The sequence below is a fragment of the Apteryx mantelli genome, unplaced genomic scaffold, assembly GCF_036417845.1.
Source record: "Apteryx mantelli isolate bAptMan1 unplaced genomic scaffold, bAptMan1.hap1 HAP1_SCAFFOLD_20, whole genome shotgun sequence".
Lineage (NCBI taxonomy): Eukaryota > Metazoa > Chordata > Aves > Apterygiformes > Apterygidae > Apteryx > Apteryx mantelli.
In genome coordinates, this window is record NW_027118553.1 from 4,670,352 (window position 1) to 4,682,217 (window position 11,866).

Consider the following 11,866-nt stretch of genomic DNA (forward strand, 5'->3'; position numbering starts at 1 on the left):
TCCACCAACAGCAGCAGGACTTTCTCTTTTCAGGGTTTCTCTCCTCACATCCACACTGTCCTGCTCTGCTCTCATGTGTGTATATGGCCTCAGTGCTCTTGTAATGCGGTGTTTCCCTGTGCATTTCTGTGAGCTCGGGCAGGACCAGGCACTGGGCACCCTCATGCCAGGCCTGGCCTCCAGAATAACATTTCCATAATAAAAAGGGATCTCCCCTGTGACATGCCTGAAGTCTGTCCTTTCTTCCGAAGTTGGAGTCACAATTTTGCTTTAGGGATTGCATGACTTAGGGGCCTGGTGTTCTACTTGGGCACTCCACGGGCTCTGGGGGATGAGCTCAGAGTCTCCATGTGATCTATTAGGGACTGAGGGCTGAATTCAGGGCTCATCTCTCAGTGACCAGTGCCAGTGGAGATGTGAACGGTCTCTGAGTTACCTGCCCAGGGCTGTCCCACAGGTGACAGTGCTGATGAGAGATGTCCATCCTTCTGGAGGGGAGCTCAGGGGATCTCCAGGTAGAGCATGTGCCTGGGGTGGGCAGTGAGTGGAGCATCACAAAATGAGGGATGGTCCACGGTGGAGTAACCAGAAGGTAGAGCACTAAATCCAGGTATGCATGGGGAAAGGAGGGCTCTGCAATGCCCAGAGAGGCAGTGGGGACCCAGGAGGCCCAGGGAAGGGGCACTGGGGGGTGATTCCTGCACCCTCAGAGAAACACGACAGGCTGGAGCTAGTGCACACCCAGACACATCTCCTGCCATTGCCAGTGCCCTGGGGTCAGCATAGTCCAGCATCACCTGGGGACTCTCTTCCCCATGGGGAGGAGGGGGAGGTCCTTCACTAGCCCCATGCTGCCATTTCCATCCCCAGCCTTTTCAGTTGCATGTGCCTGGGTCTGCCCTCTTGCCTTCACCACACACGGCTGCACTGGAACCCGTGAAAACAGTGGCACTCCTACCCTCCAGCTGACATCCACCCTGCACCTGGAGTCCGGCCTGCCACAGAGGCATCGCTCGTCCAGTGCCCTGGCTGTGCAGCCGAGGGCAGGGGTCTTCGCCCCAATTTCCCTACTCCTCACCCTGCTCCTGGCACCGCTGCTGCTGTGCCCATGTCAAACCCTCCTGCTGCCAGACTGTCCCACAGCCTGAGGGAGCTCCAGCTTCTCCAGGGCTGCGCTGGAGCCTTTCGGGATTAGGCTGAGGTGACGCTGGCACCAGAGACCTCGGACATGGAAAGGGCTGGGTTATTATTGAATGACTATCAAATGGTCTCCCAGAGTCTGGTGGATCTGAGCACCCAGCCTCTGCCCAGCCCAGGCTGTGCCCCATGCAGGTTTTAGCAGACACCATGCTTTGGGATCATATTGAACTATGTCACTGCGTGAGTTATTGAGGAGACACGGGTGCGGACCCTCAAGCTCTGGGATTGACTGGGCAAATGATAATTGGGAAAATGAAGCCTCTGTCATGTGTAAGACAGAAGAAATCAGAGGCAACCAAAGAGATGGGAAAGGAAAAGGTGCTATATGTGCCATCTTAGGGGCCTGTTTACTGGCGGCCCAACAAGCCAATCGGACCCATCGAAAAACTAAGGAACAGTTACAAGAAAAGGTGCAGGAGTGTGTAGATCTTGAAAGAAAATTGAAATTAGAGAAAGAGCGAAATCAGAAATTACAAAACAAGTTAGAACTCGTCCTTTCGACAGCAAGGAAGCCCCCCACAGCAGCTCAGATTAGAAAAATGTTGGTGGAGGACCCAGACGATTGGGACGGAGATATATGGGGAAACAGCAGTAGTTCAGAGGACGATGGTGATTTGTACCCTCCAGAAGCCTCATCTCTGGATGTGCGGCCGGTTGTAAAAACTGAAACCACGACAGGACCCCATGGGGGTAACACTAGAACCACGATTAGAACTACCCCATACTCGGGAGACGAGATGGGAAAACTGCAAGAGAAGTACTGCAGGCAACCTACAGAAATGGAAACCGAGTATTTGTGGCGGGTGTCCTTAACAGGAGGTGATCGCATAATACTAAGTGAAGAGGAGGCATCAGGATATTGAGGACCAGGAGTTTTCCTGATGGGTAGAGTTGGGAATCACTCCCTCACCTCCCGAGTAGCCTATTGGGCAGGGGGACAAGACCCGAGGGACAGAGGAGAGCCTTTGAGAATAGGTATAAATACCCACAGTGAGCTTACAGAAGCCATACAAAAGGCGGCTTGCGTACAGCAGATATATGAAAGGGGAGCCTATGACGTCCCCTTGCAAGCCCCGGTAAGCCCAAACAGCCTAACACCGTTAATACGGAGATTGCCTACAGCGTTAAAGCTGAAGCTACAAGCAATACGAGATCGCATTGTAGCTGCAGAGGCACACAATCATAATAACCTCAGTGCCCCCCCCCCATGCCAATACCAACATGGGCGGATACCTTGTTAGAAGTGCATCGAACAGCGCAAGAGATGGGGATGGATACCAATCCACAGGAAAAACGCATTAGACAGGCTACTGCCTTGTATGCCCCGAGGAGAGGACACTCCCCCCCAAGCGACACAATAAGGAAAAAGGGACTAAACAAGAAGACAGGGAGAAATGAAATAGATTGTGGCAACGTGCCCTGGCATTAGGTGTCCAACAATCCATGCTACATAATCAGAAAAGAGAGGACATAGAACAGATAGCAAATTGGAACAAGCGAAAAGGGGGACTCTGCCATCTGCCCCACCTGGCTAAGGAACTTGGATACTCCCAAACAGTACCTGGTGGAGCTTTGGAACAGTTAATATCAAGCTTTTGCAAACCTCCCCTCACTGCCACCTAGTAAGATAACTAATGTTAAACAATACCCTCTAAAGATAACCAAATACCAATTACCCCTAACTAGCCTTGTACCAGAAACAATACCAGGCTACCCAAAATCTCCCGTTGCAGTAGCTGAACCACTCACTGAAAAGTCCGACTTAAATGGGGTATGGTTCACCAATGCCTCTTCACATAGGATAGCCACGGGCTGGCAATACAAAGCAGTTGCCTTAGAAATAAGCACAGGCCGTACGATAATAGAAGAAGGCAATGGCAGTGCCCAAGTAGGAGAACTCAAGGCTGTCCGACTTGCCACAAGAAATGGAGCAACAACAGTGTATACCGATTCATATGCAGTATTCAAGGGGGCCACAGACTGGATAGGATTCTGGGAATGTAATAAATGGCAAATAAATAGGTGCCCAGTATGGCAGCAAGCAGACTGGGAAGAGTTGTTGGAAGAAGGAAGGAAACGGTCTATTGCGATAGGGTGGGTGAAAGCCCACAATGCAGACAGAAGTCAGTCAGCTAAATGGAACGGGATAGTTGACAAGCTATCGAGGGTAAGAGGAGTAACAGTAAACGAAATAGAGTGGGACCGAATAGGAGAATGGCTACATATACAGCGAGGACATTCAGGGGAAAAGGATTTAGTAAAAGAAAGTATAGCCTGAGGATGGCCCATAGATATAACAACTGCACGACGAATCATAACAGCCTGTCCTCAGTGCCAACTAAGATTAAAAAGGGATCATCCAGAACAGCAAGCTCCACTACATATCGGTGATAAAAAGCAATTATGGCAAAGCTGGCAGATTGATTATATAGGACCTCTTAAGCTATCGAGTGGGAGAAAATATATATTAGTGGGAGTCGAGGTGGTCTCCCGTCTCCTCCGAGCGACAGCCGTCAGAACTGCGAATGGAGAAACTGCTGTTAAGGTATTACAAGAATGGTTCAGCGTATTACTGGTACCAAAGGAAATACAAAGTGATAATGGGACTCACTTCACAGCCCGCATAGTACAGGACTGGGCGACACAAGAAGGGATTAGTTGGACGTTCCACACCCCTTATTACCCCCAGGCAAACGGGATGGTGGAAAGGGCCAATGGCTTACTTAAAAGACATGCTCAAGTAGAAAAAGCAAATTGGGACCTACGCATTAACCGTGCTGTGCATCTACTTAATAATCGAAGGGGAACATTCGGTAGTCCCAGAACCCAGGCCTTTTAACCCCATGCATGGGAAGCGCTTTGATGCCACGGGAAAAACCCATAGAATCAGTTCTCAGTGGATAATTCCTGATTATTAACAACTTATTCCAAGGCACCCTGCCTCGAGGAAAATCTAAATGTGTTCTCTTATAGGATACCATGCAGAGACTCGTGTTCCTACTCCAGATGGCCCTCGTGACAACATTGATCTTAAAACAATGGGGCAGCAACATCAATATTTGGAAAAAGTTAGCTAGGGAAATACTAAATACTACTCACTTTTGTCTGGAAGGAGGAACTTTGGTGGCCCAAATTCACACCACTTGCACTATTGGGTTCCCTATACCCCTGGAAACCGTGCAAAACAAGTCAATACTAGCAAATTTCAACATAACCAATACGTTTAGTCAGATGTCTCGATGGGGTTCTGCCACAACACAGTATGATGAAACAACGATAGAAATTAAGGTGAAAGGAATGTTTCCTGCGGTTGAGTGTGCTGTGATGGTAAACTGTACCAGCAAAATCTGACCATTCCACAATTTTACAAAAGATGGGCCTTCTCTTAAATATAATCAAACAACCAGTGTAACCTTTAACTATACACATATAGTGTTCCCTACAGGAATATTTTGGCTATGTGGGGTAAAAACTTACTCCTACATTCCAGCCAATGCTACTGGTGGCCCCTGTACCCTCGGTTGCTTGAGTGTCTATATGCCAATCAAACAAGAGATAAAGGAAACAGCTGGGAATCAAACACGAAAGAGGAGGGAGGCGTCATCCCTCAACCCTGAATGAAATTCAGAAGTAATCTTATTCTTAGCATCACAAATCTCAGCCGCAGCATTCCTTACACCTGGGGTGGGAATTGCTATGAACTATCAAGCTATAAAAAGAATCGCATGTTCTTTAGCTAAGACTATCAATGCTACTTCTGTTGCCCTATCAGCAGTGCTTAGAGATGTGCAAGCCCTGCGTGCCGGTGTGTTAGAAAACAGAGCAGCAGTTGACTATCTTCTTTTACGACGCAACCACGGATGTGAAGAATTCAAAGGCATGTGCTGCTTCAACCTGAGCAACCATTTGACCCTGATTGAAGGGGAGATCACCAACCTTAAACATCTAGCCTTGTACATTAAACAGCATAATGATAACGGGTTTAATTGGTTGCAAAAATTGTTCCAAAATTTCAGAATGTCTGTATCAGCTTGGCTCGTGTCGGGCTTACAAACTGTCATAACAATTGTACTCATGATAATCATTATATGTATTGCTTTTGTCTGCTTGAAAGCTTTAATATTCCACACAATCTTTGCTAAGGTAAATGCTTTAGACACAGGCTACATGCCATTGCAACAATAAGACCAAACCCATGATTGTCCTTGAGGGGCAAAAAAAGGGGGGTGTACGGCTGTGACTCTGGTCATGGGGTGGACTGACGGACGAGTGAAGAGCTAACAGTACTAAAGAACTCTGCCGCCTGACAAGGCCGGGGAATCTGCATGGACCCACAGGGAGGGAGGAAGCTATATGGCGGTGTTGTGGTCTTGCCTCGCTAGCAGGGTCCTCCCAAGCAGACAAACAGTCCTGTGACTGTGAAACTCGCAGAGGTCAGCAAAAGCAGTGTTTGCCCAGAGTCCCAGCCATATAAAAAGAGACTTGGCAGCTGTGAGAGTTGGAGCAGGGATGGGAACATGACCTGACCATCCTCTCCGGCTGGAACACGAGTATTCCCCCCCACACACACACCCCTTTTCCTGGGATGCTGGGTTAAGGTAACTCCCCAAGGTTGAGAGTCCACTCACTAGAAGAGTGAACAAGCTAGCTTTGAAGTCGGGATAAGCAGTGCTTCCAATTAATAGTGCAGTAACCGACGGTTTGGGGTTATCCTTTCTAAATTAGTAATCACATTATTTTAACGTGTGTTACTAATCCAAGAGCTTGCATGAGGAAATAAACATATTTTTAATTATGTTACTGTCTCAGTCATTACTATGGAACCTTCATAGCGTGACAGGGCTGTCCTACGTGCAGATCTTCATAGTTGTGCTGAGGATCCCCTCTGAGCAGGGCCGGCACAAAGCCTTTTCCATGTGCCTGCCACACCTGGCTGTGGTCTATCTGTTCATCATCACTGCATTTTTTGCTTACCTGAAGCCCCCCTCCCTCTCCTCCCCAGCTCTGGATCTGGTGGTGGCTGTTCTGTATGCAGTGGTGCCTCCAGCAGTGAACCCCCTCATCTACAGCATGAGGAACAAGAAGCTCCAGGAGGCAGTGAGGAAGCTGTTTCAGCTGGTACTAGTTCAGCAGCAAGGAGCTGCCCATCTCTCCTCACCAGGAATTCCCAGCTTATCATCTCCAGCAATTCTCGTGCACTGCGCATTCTGTCTGTGATAGCCATGTTTGTACACAAATGTCTGAATTCCTCCCACTTCTCCAGAGACACAAAGCCCATCCCTCTGACCCAGGGGCCTTCTGCAAAGCTGCTGATCACTGTGTCAGAGCTGGCCTCCCAAGCAGCACCACTGTAATAAAAGGGGATCTCCTTAGTACTGTGCCTGAAGGTTGGGCTCTTCTTCCCAAGCTGGAGCCAAGAATGCGCTCAGGGAATTGCCCCCAAAAAGGCCCTGTTGCCGTGCCTGTGTTTTCCATGGGCTAAGGGGCATCAGCTGTTTTGGGTGATGTGTGAGGGAATGAGGGCTGGATTCAGCTGTCACTTGTGGGTGCCCAGTGTCCCTGGAGAGGGTGAGTGGTCAAGAGGTTTCTGCCAGGGACTGTCCCACCTATTAGAGAGCTGGTGATGGATGCCCATCCTTCTGGAAGGGAGTATGGCACCACCAGAAGAGCACAGGGGATCTCCAGGGGCAATGTGTGCCTGGGATAGGCAGTGAGTGGAGTGTCCCAAAACCAAGTGGAGCCACCCAAAGCAAAAGGCTAAACCAAAGAATGGACCAAATCAGGGCTCTGCAATCTCAGGAGAGGCAGTGGGCTGGGTCTATGACACCCCTGAGCCCTTGGAAAGGCCCTGTGATTGCTCCAAGCATCCTCCACAGCCACAGACCCTGGGGAGGGCGTTGTCAGGTGCAGTGATGCTGGACCAGCTGGGCCTGCCCTGACCAGCATGGCCAGTGCAGAGTCACCCCAAAGCCCGCTCACCATGCAGAGCAGCACTGCCAGCCCAGGACCTTGTGGAGAGCACAGGGGAGGGTTGCAGGAATGGCCATCGAGGCCAGCATGGACACACTGATCTGGGGAAAGGCCCTCTGGGGAGCAGGGACGCCTCCAGAGAAGAGCAAAGGAGCAATTACGTGTTTGTGGGGGGAATAAATGAAAACCTGTTTCTGTGTGTGTCAGCTCAGGGCAGGCTGCTCTGTCACTGGAGCTGCCTGAGGAGCCCTGGGGCCAGGACTCTTGTGCTGTGCTGGGGAGAGGGGCTGCCCAGAGGGGCTGCAGGCAGCCAGGGTTAAGGATCTGCTGGTCATGAGAGCAGTGGAGACACAGAGTGAGTGGCCTCCATTTCCTTGTGCCATTGCTGGCCCTCAGCCCCCCCCGGAGGCTGATGGGGAGGCTGACACCCCTCTCTGCCCCCCAGGACCTGCTGTGCCCTTCAGAGGGTCTGGGACTGTGGGGTGAGTGCCCAGAGCTCTGCAGCCCCCTGTAACAGGCACTGCTGTGGGGCCACCCCAGGCTGGGCTGCTCTGCTGGGTGGGCTGGGGAGAGGGCAGGGGAGGTGGGGAGAAATGGGGAGGGTCTGGGCTGGGCTGGAAAGGACCCAGGAGAGGAAAAATGCCAGCAGGCAGCTACTGGGTGTGAATGGCAGTGTGGGAGCACATGGCCGTGTGCTTGCAGGGCAAATGCAGGTCTCCTGGGAAAGGCACCAGGACATGGCGGGTGCAGGAGAGAAGAGCCCAGGTTGTTCCCTGTGTTGCATGGACACATTGGAGAAGCTGCCCAGGGCCATTGTCCCAAACCAGCCCCTCACATCACCCCTTTCCAGCACTGGCTGCTCACAACAGCTGTGGGGTGCTCCATGGCCAGCTCCATCCTCCTCCAGGTCTCCATATCTGGACACAGGAGAAAAGGCCAGCCTTGCACGGCCTCTCTTCTGCACCACACCCCAGCACATCCCACAGCACGGCTGTCTGCTAACACCCCCGTAACTGGGAGGCCTCAGGCAGAGCTTCCCCTGGAAAGTTGAGGCAAAGAAGATATTTAATACCCCAGCCCTTTTCATGTCCAAGGTCTGTGGTTCCATCTCCAGCTGAGCTCTGACTTTCCTCACTCCATCCCTGCGTGCACAAACAAGGTCTCGATGCCCCACCTGGGCAGCCCGTCCCCCTTCCACCCTTTCGCACTTTCCACCTGACACCCTGAGTGCTGCTGCCAGGGCAGAGGTGGAGGATCACATGGAGCTGCTCTTCAGGGAGGTCCCCAGGGAAAAGCTGTGCCCAGCCCCAGCCTCAGCCCCAGCCCCAGCCTGGCAGAGGCGAGCTGCCCTCTCCTGACCCACCCTGGCGGTGCCAGCTCCACCTCAGCCCACTTCTGAAAGGCTCCAGCGCAGCCCTCGAGGGAGCTGGAACTGCCTCAGGCCCCGGGGCAGTCTGGTAGCAGGAAGGTTTGACATGGGCACAGCAGCAGCGGTGCCTGGAGCAGGGGGAGGAGCTGGGAAATTGGGGCAAAAACCCCTGCCCTCAGCTGCACAGCTGGGGCACTGGACAGGCGATGCCTCTGTGGCCAGCCAGGCTCCAGGTTCGGGGTGGATGCCCGCTCAAGGGTAGAAGCACGGGAATTTTCATGGGCTTCAATGCAGCCGTGACTGTGGTGAAGGCAAGTGGGCGGACCCAGGCACATGCAACTGCAAAGCTATGGTAAGAAAGGCACAGAGGGGTCGGGGAGCATGGGGGGGGGGCAGTGGGGCAGGGTGAGCAGCCCTGCTCAGGGCCCTGTGGCTGGACCAAGGAGGCCCGAGGCTGCTGATGCCGGCCGGGCTCCGGATGCTGCTTCAACGTCAGCTCTGTGCTGGGAACATCAGGGTTTCAGCCTTTGCAGGGAGCAGCCTGCAGTGGGGCCATGAGCGGGGCCCTATCCTGGACACAGGCCCTGTCCCACTCAGAGGCAGAGGAGGACAAGGGAGCGTGGGGTTGTCCAAGGGCTCTGCCCCTCACCTGCCAGGAGTGAGCCCGCGGGAAAGGCAGAACCTGTCCCTGTGCTCAGGGTCTTTCAATTCAGGGAGTCACAGAGGATGTTCGGTGGGAAGGGACCTCTGGAGGTCTCCAGTCCAACCTCCTGCACAAAGCAGGGCTGCTTGGAGCCCTCCAATCTTGTCTGGCCATCGCTGGACTGTGCCTGATCCCAGTTACCATCCCCAAACCTGCTCTGCTCTTCTTGTCCAGGCAGTGCGGGACAACACCTCTCGTCAGCGGTTCCCTGCTCTGCCTGCCTTGCCAGCACCCTCGGCTCCCAGCTCCGCTTCTTGTACGGAGCAGCCCCACTCTTGCTGCTCCCGACAACATCCTCTTTGTAGCAGGAACCCCACCACAAATGGTTCATAAACAGTTGAGCTGTGATACAGAAAAAATTGTTGTCATAACTGTGCATCATAAAATCAGGCCCAAGTGTCCGGCTTGCTTTTTCACCCAGCTAAGACTTTCTGTGCACTGTTCCCTGGGTAGGGGTCCAAATCCAATGCTCCCTTTACGCCTTTAAATTGGCTGTTAGGCAAGAGCTGCTGCTATGGATATCGGGTCACTTTTTGTACCTACAGCCTTCTCTGGGATCTGCTCGGGTCCCAGCTTCCCTTGACAAGGCTTTCTTGACTGTAGTGAGGAGGCAGGTGCAAGGAGAGATGGGGAGTCAGGTCTGAAGGATGGGAAGAGGGACAGGTCAGGACCCAAGAGGTGCACGGCCAGGTTCAGGCATGTCCACAGTGTAACTCAGGCCAGGCCCAAGGACAAGGGCAGCAGCTCCCCGGCAAGGGGGATTAGGCCCCGCAATGACACCAGTCACTCTCTGTCTCCCCTGCTCTTGTGCACAGCACATCCTCCTCCCTGTCTGCCTGCAGCCCCTCCAAGCCCACCCTGCTGCCCAGCACAGCACGAGAGCCCTGGTCCTGCAGCCCCTCTGGCAGCTCCTGCTGCTCTGGGGACAGAACCTCCTGCCCTGAGCTGGTGCACAGGGAAACCTGGGTCTCACTCTCACTTCCTATCTTTGAACACTGCCTTGCTTCTCTCCTGGGACATCCCTGCTCCCCAGAGAGCCTTTGCCCAGATCAGTGTGTCCATGCTGGCCTGGCCGTTCCTGCACCCCTGCCCTGTGCTCCCTGCAGGGCCCCGGGCTGGCGGTGCTGCTCTGCAGAGCAAGCAGCTGTGGGGTCATGAGGCCGTGGAGTGACTCCTGACTCAGCCCTGGCCATGCTGGTTGGGGTGGGAAGCAGACCCAGCTGGACAGGGATCACCACCACTGATACTGCTGACACATGCCTGTGCTTGTGGATGATGCTCAGAGTGACCCCAGGGTGTTTGAAATGGCAGGAGATGTGTTTGGGTGTGCACTAGCTCCAGCCTGTGGTGTTTCACTGAAGGTGCAGGAATCACTCTCCAGTGACCCTTCCCTGCGCCTCCTGGGTCCCCACTGCCTCTCTGGGGATTGAAGAGCCCTCCTTTCCCCATGCCTACCTCCATTTAGTGCTCTACCTTCTGGTCACTCCACTGTGGACCGTTCCTCCCTTTGTGAGGCTCCACTCACTGCCCACACCAGGCACACGCTGTCCCTGGAGATCCCCTGAGCTCTCCTGGAGGCTCAGGTTCCCCTCCAGAAGGATGAACATCTCTCATCAGCACTGTCACCTCTGGGACAGCCTTGGGCAGGAAATTCAGAGACCATTCACCAGCTCCACTGGCACTGGTCACCAACAGATGAACCCAGGATCCAGCCCTCAGTGCCAAACAGATCACACGGAGACTCTGAGCTTGTCCCCTGCATCCCATGGATGTCACAAGCAGAGCAGCTGGCCCTTTTGTGATGCAATCTCTTTGGGTGTATTTTTGACTCCATCTTCTGAAGAAAGGCCAGACTTGGAAAGGCCTTGAAAAGAGAAAGTCCTGCTGCTGTTAGTGGACATGTCTCCAAGAAAGCTGCAGGCCCCACACAAAGGCTGCAGCAAGGAAATGCCTGCTGTGGCAGTGGGGGAACAGTCCTGAGGAACAGAGGGTCTGTCCCCACAGACTTTGTCCGGACTCTCCTCCCCTCCACTCCCACTCCACTTTGAGTGTTGGAGCTCTGTAGAGGGAAGGGACTAGCCCATGGTGACAGCCGGCTGCCACCCTCGCAGAAGAGGGGTGTGAAATCACACCCTGACTGTGGCCAGGGAAGCTGAGTTCTTCTAATGGACATGGGACCCATGGTCTTATCCCACCTGTACTTGTCTGAGCCTGACTCTGTGCCCCTGAGCCCCCTTGGTGTCAAAAGAGACAGCGCCAAAAGAGACACTGCAAAGGGAAACTCTCCTCATTGCTCTGGGGGCATCCTAGGGAGTTTAGAGTAGCGGGCTCTGAGGTTCTCCCATCTCTGCTGATGAAGGGGGAAGCCTGGCTACCTGCTTCAACATGGTCTCTGGGTCAGATTCGGGAGAGGGATTTCTGAGGAGAAGCAGGAAGAACCCAATTGTTTTCCTTTCAAAATGAATATAATATAGAAAAGTAAAACAAAAAGAAATGAGCAATTCATAGTTTTGACTGAAAATACCCTGGGGATGATGAGATGATGTACATGGGATGGTTATTGGCGCTGACATTCTACCAGCTGAATCAGTTTCCTCAGGGCATCCTTGAGCTCCTTGTTCCTC